Source organism: Dendrobates tinctorius, unplaced genomic scaffold (assembly GCF_039654945.1).
Source record: "Dendrobates tinctorius isolate UK_male_01 unplaced genomic scaffold, ASM3965494v1 ptg000019l, whole genome shotgun sequence".
In the NCBI taxonomy this organism is placed as follows: Eukaryota; Metazoa; Chordata; class Amphibia; order Anura; family Dendrobatidae; genus Dendrobates; species Dendrobates tinctorius.
The window spans coordinates 31,335,181-31,345,642 of record NW_027361687.1 but is presented as its reverse complement, the minus strand read 5'-3'; positions in this window follow the sequence as shown (position 1 = coordinate 31,345,642).

Genomic DNA, 10,462 nt, shown 5'->3' with positions numbered 1-10,462 from the left:
CTGCAAGTGTGATTTAGTTATTGCCAACACCTGTTAGGTGCCACAGGTAAGTTATAGGTGCTGTTAATTACACAAATTAGAGAAGCATCACATGATTTTTCGAACAGTGCCAATACTTTTGTCCACCCTCTTTTTTATGTTTGGTGTGGAATTATATCCAATTTGTCTTTAGGACAATTCTTTTTGTGTTTTTTCATTTAAGACAAATTAAATGAAGATGATAATAACAAATAATTTGTGTTTGCAATCATTTTCAGGAAGAAACTGAGTATTATCTGACAGAATTGCAGCGGTGTCAATACTTTTGGCCACAACTGTACATACTTCATATATACTACATTCATACAACATACATACTACATATATACTTCATCTATACTACATTCATACAACATACTACATACATACTTCATATATACAACATACATACTACATACATACTACATTCATACAACATATATACTACATACTACATACAACATATATACTACATACAACATGCTACAGACATACAACATATATACTACATACATACAACATGCTACAGACATACAACATACAATACATTAATACATTCATACAATACATAAATACAGACATACAGTACATAACAGAGTACATACTGACCATCACTTGTCACTTTGATCCTCGAAGCCAGTGTCATCTGTGAAAAAATATGAAAATAACAAACAAGCGATATACTCCCTGATCCGCAGAAATCCACGAGTGTCCCACGACGATCTCCCGTGGAGAACAGCAGCATCAGCTGATGCCACCGCTCTCTAGGGGCCCCAGGAATACAATGACGGGAGGTAGGTATCCTTCCGCACTGTATTCCTCCGCCACTGTAAAAAAAAAAAGTCCCTAGTCTCACTTTTAGCATTGCTGTGTGAGAAAGTTCCCACGCAGCATTTGCCATAAAGTGAGAATAGGGACTATTTTTTTTACAGTGGCAGAGGAATACAGTGCAGAAGGATACCTACCTCCCGTCACTGTATTCCTGGAGCCCCCTAGAGAGCGGTCGCATCAGCTGATGCTGCTGTTCTCTATGGGAGATCGTTGTGGGACACTCGTGGATTTCTGCGGATCAGGGAGTATATCGGTTGTTTGTTATTTTAATATTTTTCATAGATGACACTGGCTTCGAGGATCAAAGCGACAAGTGATGGTGAGTATGTACTCTGTTATATGTACTGTATGTCTATATGTATGAATTGTATGTAGTATGTATGTTGTATGTCTGTAGCATGTTGTAGTATGTATGTAGTATGTATGTTGTATGTCTGTACCATGTTGTATGTATGTAGTATGTACTATGTATGTATGTTGTATGAATGTAGTATGTATGTAGTATGCATGTATGTATGTAGTATGCATGTATGTATGTAGTATGTATGTTGTATGAATGTAGTATATATGTAGTATGTATGTTGTATGAATGTGTAGTATGTATGTTGTATGTCTGTAGCATGTTGTATGTATGTACTATGTATGTATGTAGTATATATATATAGTATGTATGTATGTTGTATGAATGTAGTATGTATTTCTGAATGTAGTATATATGTAGTATGTTGTATGAATGTAGTATATATGTAGTATGTATGTATGTTGTATGAATGTAGTATATATGTAGTATGTATGTAGTATGTTGTATGAATGTAGTATATATGTATGTTGTATGAATGTTGGATATATGTAGTATGTATGTTTTTTTTTTGTTTTTTTTTTTTACATTCAACACATTAGCCGGATGATGGGACTATTACTGTCCCATCATTGGCTGATGTGTCAATCACTGTCATTGTATCAGGCATCGCCCGATGGGACTTGTAGTCCCGTCGGACGATGCCTGCACACACACACACAAGACCCCCGGCAGGCCCACACAGACCCCCCTGACAGCCGGCACAGGCCACCGGCAGGACTGTACAGACCCCCAACAGCCGGCAAAGGCCCCCGGCAGGCCTGTAGAGACCCCCGACAGCCGGCACAGGCCCCCGACGGCCGGCACAGGCCCCAGGCAGGCCCGTACAGACCCCCGACGGCCGGCACAGGCCCCAGGCAGGCCCGTACAGACCCCCGACAGCCGGAACAGGCCCCCGGCAGGCCCGCAAGACCCCGCCCGCACACACAGACACGCACAGTGTCCGCCCACAATTCCCCCCTCCCGAAATGGATGTGCAAGGAAAGAAAGGGTATTTTTTAATTCCGATATTTCTGTCCCATTGACTTGAATGGGACTTACGGTATCGGAATCGGCGATACCCAATACTTTTTGGGTATCGGGCCGATTCAATCCAATCCGATATTTCTCAGTATCGGATGGTATCGCTCTACACTATCAGTGACGCAGTGGTGATCCACGTACTTCATACTGCTGAGACCTGTAGTGCTGCTAATAAACGTTTATTCCTTATCTAGAGCCCAATACAAAGCTCGCAGCCCTTCATTGTACAGAACACATACATTCCCCAGAGGTACACTCACCATTCTGTTGTGTATACACTGTGACTGCACCAGCAGAATAGTGAGTGCAGCTCTGGAGTATAATACAGGACGTAACTCAGGATCAGTAATGTATGTACACAGTGACTGCACCAGCAGAATAGTGAGTGCAGCTCTGGAGTATAATACAGGATGTAACTCAGGATCAGTAATGTATGTCCACAGTGACTGCACCAGCAGCATACTGAGTGCAGCTCTGGACACACCCTGGAAGAGGAGGAGCGTCGCAGCTGAGCCTCTGCAGGCTGGGGTTTTGCTAAGCTCCTGGGAAGGGAGGTTTTTTCTCCTGCAAGGACTTTCCATCTGCCCCCTTCCCAGGAAAGAGGACTCTCCCTGGGACTGAGCGCCGGGGCTGTGCCCCTGGCTCCCACCCTCCGGCAAGCCAGCTGGGGGTGGGGGGCCTCATCCACCACCAGGAGGCCCAAGGCACAGTCAGCCAGTCCCAGGGATGGGGAAAAAGCGGACCCCAGGGGGCCGCAAGGCTCCAGGGTCCGGGACCCCTGAAGTGAAGGCTGTGGCGGGCCCTTCCCCCGGAGGTGCAGCAGCCGGCAGAGGTGAGGCGGGGCCCCCCCTTAACATCTGGGGCTCCAAGGTTGCGGGAGAGCCAGCTACCACCTACGCCTCCCGCATTCATGCCCACCTCTCCGAGTACGAGGAGGCCGGCAAGCAGCTCAGGAGACTCCGGGGGGAGTTGGAGGGAGCCCGGGTCATCAGTAAAAACAGGCTCCCTGCCTCAAAGAGAGCGGAGGTCACCGCCACGGTCAAGCGGCTGAAAGGGGAGATTCGGGCCCTGGAGGACCGGCGAAGTACCATCATGGCCGGCAGCGGCCCCTTCCAGGAAAAGCTTCAAAACGAGGACCGGTTCAGGGCCATGGCCGGTGGGTCTCCTGGGGGGTCAGGAGTCCCCATCCAGGTGGAGGAAAGCGAGGAGGAGGAAGAGCAAGATGGCGCCCACACCACATCCGGGCCACCTCCACCTGAAGACCTGGCGGACACCAGCGTGAGTCAGGTAACATGCAGCGGGATAGCCCCCGAGCAGGTGGCCCTCCCGCTGGACTCCAGTAACGCGGAGGAAAGCGGGAGCGAGGGGGAGGATGGAGGGAGCGGGAGTAGTTCTGAGGGGGGCTGCCTCATCCTTAAACAAGTACGGCAGACTGAATCCCCAGCACGGTTTGGCACGCTGTTGTTTGGGTATGAAGTCTGCCCGGAGGATGAGGCAACCGGGAAGAGGAGAAACAGGAGGCGCAGGCGTAAGGCCTCTGAAGGCGTGGAGGAACAACTGGTTTTTGCTCCTCTTCCCGGGGCCCCTCTGTCCCGCTGTGTGGAACCCGCTACCCACCCCGGCTCGGGCCCTGTGGTGGGTCCGCAGCGAGGGAGCGGGGAGAGAGATGACTGTTGTGACCTGACTGTCGCATCTGGTGACAGTTCAGACCAGGGCAGCGACATGGAGGTCGGTGCTGGTTGTGGTGTTGGTGGTGGTGTCCAGGCTCAGCCCTCGGTGGCAGGGGAGGCTGGCCTGGCACCAGGTAAAGTTGGTACAGCCAGGGCCGCACCTCCGGCGGCGAGTGCTGGGGCTTCTGGACCCCCACGTACGGATCCGCTAAGTCTGGATCGCTAGTGGGGGTCCAGAAGCCTAGGAAGGGTGAACAGAACATCAAGCAGCAGCTGAGGCGGTGCAAAGTGCTGGTCGCTCCCATGTCGGCGCCTGTGGTGAGAGCGGGGTCTCCGGCACGTCGACCCAAAAAGGGGTCCGTGCAGGGGGCTCCGCCGCCGCTGGGCGACGAGGGGGAGTGGCCGGCCTTGCCTGTCTCAAGTGGTGGGCATGGGGTGGCAGCGGTGGTCCGTGAGGGGGGCGTGGCCTCCCCGAGTGTTGCCCGGCCTGCAAAGGCTGTGGCGTGCGGGGGGGGCATGTCCTCCTCGGCCGTCGTCCCACCCGCTGCGTCTGCGTCGCCCGGGGGGGCATGGCCTCGCAAGGGGTCGCTGCTCTGCCCGTGGTGGCTGTGACTGGCGGGGGGGCGTGGCCTCAGCGGTCGCGACTCCGCCCGCTGTGCTCGCGTCACCCGGGGGGCGTGGCCTCGCAGGGGGCCGCTGCTCTGCCTGGGGTGGCTGCGACCGGCGGGGGGGCGTGGCCGCTGCGGGCCCGCTGCCCTCTGTCCCACCCACCCTTCCAAGTAATGCTGTACTGCCCCCAAAAGCTGGCGGGGAGTTGTCGGGGTCCCCGGCCCACCTACCTTCATCTGAGGGTGCGGGGACTCTGGCGCTCCCTGGCAAGCCGGCGGCGGGGGTGAAGAAAAGTGCAGAGCAGGGAGCGGTGCCAGTGGCCGTCCCTGCCCAGAGTAAACAAAACTCAGCAAAAGAAAAAAAAATGGAGCTGAAACCAGGAGCTGCTGTTGCTCCTAGGCCCAGCCAGGGCAGAGTGCATGATGTCATCAGCACTGAGGCATTTAAAGGGGCAGCGGCGCTCCTGGACAGGAGCTGGAGTAGCTCCCAGCAAGAGAGCTCAGGGCCCCCAGCAGGCAAAGAGAGGAACTACACTGGTTTGGGAAATGTTAAAAATGTAAAAAACGTAAATAATGTTGCTATGTTCACCAATTGTGCGAGTGAGAGTGAGTACGAAAGCGGAGTGGATATATTTGAGGAGATGTTTGCTGAAGTGAATGGTGATATGAGTGACATGGATGAGGGAGTGAGTGCTACTGTGAATGTGGGTGAGTGTGCTGGAGTGAATGCAAATAATAAAAGAGTGAATGGGAGAGTGAGTGGGAGGACGAATGAGGGTGCTGGCACAAGTGGTGGTAGTGGTGGGAGGGCTGGCCCGTCTGCCCCCCTGGCCGCAAGACCCCAACATAGTTATGCGGGGGCCGCGGCTGGGGGTCGGGGTGGTCCTGGGGGGGTCTCCTCGCCTCCGGGCTCCAGGGACGGCGCTTTGCACCACCGTTTCCTGGAGGCCCTCAAAAAAGGAGAAAGGTCGATAGTGGTAGAGGGGAGGACAGTGGACTTGTCTTTCTGGATAGAGAGACACGGCCTTGCTGCCTTCCAAAACTAAAGGGAGGGAGGGACTGTTTGGTCTCTCCCCACAGCCGGGCAGGGGCCGCAAAGGAGGAATGTGGTCCGTCTTAGGTGGGGGGGCGTGAAGCTTGTCCACCTAGGAGCAAGGTGGTGGAGCTCCTCCTTAAGATGGGCTTCGGGGCGAATGACATCTTTGCCCTGATACATCCTTCGGCGTCCCGCTTCGACGTCAGCTTTGTGCGGCCAGAGGGGCTTGAGCTCTTCTGGTCTAACTATGAGCTGGTGCGGGAAGAGCCCGGATGGCGAGACTTCGTTGCGCAAGCGGTGTCTCGCCAAAATTCCGTCAAGCAAGTGACCGTGGTCACTTGTAACGAGTCACTTGCCGGCGTGGACATTATGACGTGGCTTTCCCGTTACGGGGAAGTCACCGAGGTCCCCAAAAAGAACAGGGACGAATTCGGCATCTGGTCGGGGGGCTGGACCTCATGGTTAAACTGAAGGTTTCCGGCGGCACGGTCACCCACATCCCTTCCTCGGCGTTCCTGGGAAGGGACAGGATCCTGGTCTTCTACCAGGGGCAACCGAAGGTCTGCCACAAGTGCGGCGACCCCACTCACTTCAGCGCTAGCTGCAAGGTACAGAAATGTGCCTTGTGTGGTGGGGTAGGTCATCTGGCCGCCTCGTGTAAAGACATTCGGTGTCACTTGTGTGGTGACCTAGGTCACCCTCTCAGCCGCTGCCCTCGCTCCTTTTCTAATGCCGCTGCAGGCCCGGCGGGAGGAGTCCGTGAGGGAGAAACCTCTGGCGGCGCTCCTGCAGCTGTGGCAGGTGGTGGCGGAGGGGAAGGGGCTGAGGGACCGGTGAGGAAGGGCAATGCCAAGGTGAGGGGCCCCGCGTATGTGCGGAGGCAAGAAAAACGCCATGGGGGTGGGGGGCAGGTGAAGTCTCGGGCAACCGGGTCGATGCCTGCTCCTCCCTCCAGGCCCGTGGCAAAAGCCTCTGAGGTCCTGAGGGAGAGTGTGGTGAGAGAGGAGATCAGGAGGATGGAGAGGGAGGATAAAGCGGCTGACTCGGACGGGTCCTCACAGTATGAAAGTGTTGATGAGGAGGTCAAGGAGCAGCCTACAGCAGCGGGTGGCAAAAGTAAACGTGCCAATCGTAACAAATCGGGGGGGGAAGAAGGCTGGCAAGCCTTCAAAATCTCCCCCGCCCCCGACCACCAGGGTGCGCACGGAAGGGCCCGCTGACCCCCCTCTGATTGATCTCTCCAACCGGTTCAGCGTCCTCGGAGGCTCGGATGATGGGCCGCAAGACGAGGATGCTGGGCCGGGGGTACCACCGGAGGGTCCTTCGGGGGATGGTGGGGTCCGTCCCTCAGGGGGCAGTGTTCCTCCTGGGGGGGGACAGAACTGGAACCCGGGGGCGAGGACACCGGGGGGGGGTGGGATGGACACAACGGGAGCTTCCCTGAAAAGGAAGGTGTCCGACCCCTCCCCAGGTGGAGGTGATAGCAGTGGTAAGAAGTTGGCCATCCAACTTGATCACCCATGATGGCGGAACTCGCCCCGTTGACGCTGGCATCTATTAATGTTGCCAGCATAAAGTCAGATGCGGCTCGCTTCACGGCCTTTGATTTTTTTCTCCCAGATTGAGGCAGAAATTTTATTCTTGCAAGAGACCAGACTAACAGACATGGGGGCCATCTATAAAGCACGGAGGGAGTGGAGGTGCGGGCCCTCATACTGGTCTCTTGCGGCCGAGCCGTATAGCGGGGTGGCAGTCCTTTTTAAGACTGCAGCTGTTGAATGCCGACGGGTTACTGAGTTGGAAATGGGGAGGTGCCTGATCCTAGATGTCTTCATGAGGGGACAAGAGCTCCGGGTCATCAACATCTACGGCCCGCAGTCCAAGTGGGACCGCAAATGTCTCTTCCTGAGGATCAAGCCCTTTCTTTTTACGAGCCGGCAGGTGGTCTTCGGTGGGGACTTCAACACCATTACGAGGTCCCGTGACCGGGGGGGTCCCGGAGATCGCCTGGCTTATGATAGCATAGCCAGCGAAGCTCGCCTGGTGGATGTCCACATCTGACACACCCCAGGTCACGGAGGTTTCACCTACCATAGGGGTAGCTGTAGGTCTAGAATAGACAGGTTTTTTTTGAAGGAGGACGCCATCTTTTCTGCTGTGTCCGCCGTTGAGGTGGAGTTCTCCGATCACTGTCTAATTTTCTTTTCTCTGAATGTTGCAGAGACTCATCGGATGGGAAGAGGGCTGTGGAAGCTCAATTCGTCCCTGCTGGAAGAAGCGGAGGTGAGACAATCCTTCGAGGACTTTCTTCAGAGCCAGGTACCGCTGTTGGATCTCTGTAGTAGTAAGTCAGAGTGGTGGGAGATCTTCAAAAGCGGGTGGCGGGGTTCTTCCGTCAGCTCTCGAGCCTCAGGAGTCTGAACAGGCACCGCTTGTACCAGGCCCTGGGGAGGAAACTCGAGCAGCTTGTCTCGACTGGAGGTGACCGTGAGGAAATCTCCAGAGTGAAATCTTTGCTCAAGAGGTGTCAGTATGATAGACACACATCTTTAGTTTTTGAGAGGGACTTCGGGAAGTACCGCTCACCCGACCCTTACAGAAACTGTAAGATGTCAGTGAATTGTAAGATGGTGACAGGACTGATCGACAGTACGGGGTCCCTGAACAGATCCAAATCAGGGATCCTGGAGGTGGTCAGATCCTTCTACTCACACCTCTTGGAAAAGAAGGATCTGGATCGGGACAGGATGTCGGCTTTCCTGGCTGAAACCGTCCCTGAGCCAGGGGGTGATCCCTCTCTTGGTGTTTTGGCAGAGGAAATCAGGGAAGAGGAAGTGAGACTGGCCATTGATGGGCTTCGGCACAAGAAATCGCCAGGTCCGGATGGCTTAACATCGGAGTTCTATAAGACTTTTAGGGACTCCTTGGTCCCCCTCTTGACAGGGGTATTTAATGAGTGTCTCTCCTCGGGCACTCTTCCCGACTCAATGAGGAAGTCAGCCCTCATTATTCTGTCAAAGGGTAAGGATCCGTCCCGTATCGAGAATTGGCGTCCCATAGCGCTTCTCGATACGGACCGGAAGGTTCTGGCCAAGGTGCTGTTTAATCGGCTGGTGAAGTTTGCACCCCGGCTCCTTTCAGGGGCCCAGCATTGCTCTGTTCCGGGCCGCAGTACTTTTAGTGCTGTGCTCGGTGTCCGAGAGGCAGTGGAGCAGGGTAGGGCAGGTCACTGGAAGGGGTACTTGCTGTCATTAGATCAAGCGAAAGCCTTTGACCGGGTCAACCACGAGTACCTCTGGTCCGTCCTTTTGAGGTATGGTCTGCCTGGGAGGTTTGTAAAATGGTTAGAGATCTTGTACCAAGGGGCTGAGACTTTTCCGCTGGTGAACGGTTGGTCAGGTCGCCCTTTTGAGGTGGGTTCTGGGGTCCGTCAGGGCTGTCCGCTGAGCCCGCTTTTATACGTGTTCGCGATCGATCCCTTCCTAAGGAGGGTAGATCGTGGACCGTTGGCGGGAGTCGGGATGGACCAGGTGGGCTCTGGGTCCTCTCTGAGGGTGGTGGCGTATGCCGATGATGTTTCCCTTTTCGTGTCCTCGAGAAGGGAGGCGGATTGGGTCATGTCGGAGGTAGTGCGCTACTCGGAGGCATCCGGGTCCATGATCAACCGGGATAAGTGTGAAAGTCTCTGGCTGGGAGGGGGAGATCCCAGGTTTGATCTCCCGGACACCCTTCCAGGGCCCCAGGCCACCGCCAAAATTCTAGGCATCGAATTTGGCCCCGGGGATTACCCCCAGCAAAATTGGGAGGGCAGACTTAAGATCGCCGCCCAAAAGGTGGACCAATGGAAGGGTTGGTCTTTAACCCTGAGGGAAAGGGTTGCCCTGGCTAAAGGCTTTCTGCTACCTTTATTAATATACCTGGGCAGTGTGTGCATCTTGCCGGAACCTCTCTGGACACGGGTCTATAGCCTGTTCTTCCAATTGTTATGGGGGAATAGGCTTAACCTAATCAAGAGGGAGGTTACATACCGTACGAGGAGACTAGGTGGGTTGGGTATGGTCAACCCGGTGGTGTTTCTAGTAAACACCTTTCTTAAGACTAACATCTCCAACCTCTGGCTAGAGAGGGCTCCTCCGTGGGTAGTCTCCTGCAAGGGTTGGCTTTGGCCTTTCTTCCAGGAATGGGAGACAGGAGGGCAGGTGAAGGACCTACGCACACCTCATGGGCATCTCCCGGCTTACGCTACCCCGGTTCTGAAGGTGATCCGCCGGTGGGGTCTGGGAATGTGGGAAATCAGGACCATGTCGAGGCAATGCCTTGACAGGAGGGTCCTGTTGACACATTTCCAGAAGCCCCTGGCCCTTAAGGATTGCCCAGGCCGGGATCTGGAGGTCGGGCTGGGGCTTTTAAATTCTAAGCGGATCCCCATGAAGTTTTGGGACTTGACCTGGCGCTGCTTCCACGGGAGGCTGTATGTAAAGGATAACTTGAAGTGCAGGAAATCCGATGATCGGGGTTGTCCCCGTGAGGAGTGTGGCGACGTGCTAGAAAGCATGGAGCACTTCCTGCTTCATTGTCCCTTTAATGCAGAGGTTTACAACAGGGTGGGTGCTTCCATACGTTGGCCGCGGCTGGCGTCCCTCTCCTACGCTGAGTGGGCCTATGGAGCGTTCAGATCCCTGGGTGGCCGGGACCCGTGCACTTTATTCCTAGTCAGTGTAGTGGTTAGGTTCTACACTTGGAATGCACGGTGCCTAGTTTCGACGCGGAAAAAAACCCTTCCGAGGGATGAGGTGGTAGGAAACATCTTGGGTGACCTGGTGAAGGTCCGTTCTTTGGAGTTCGAAAGGTTGGGTGTGAGGAAGGCCTCTTGGCTTTGGAGGGGCCTCTCCTTTTAGAAACGCACTCAAGGGAGAGC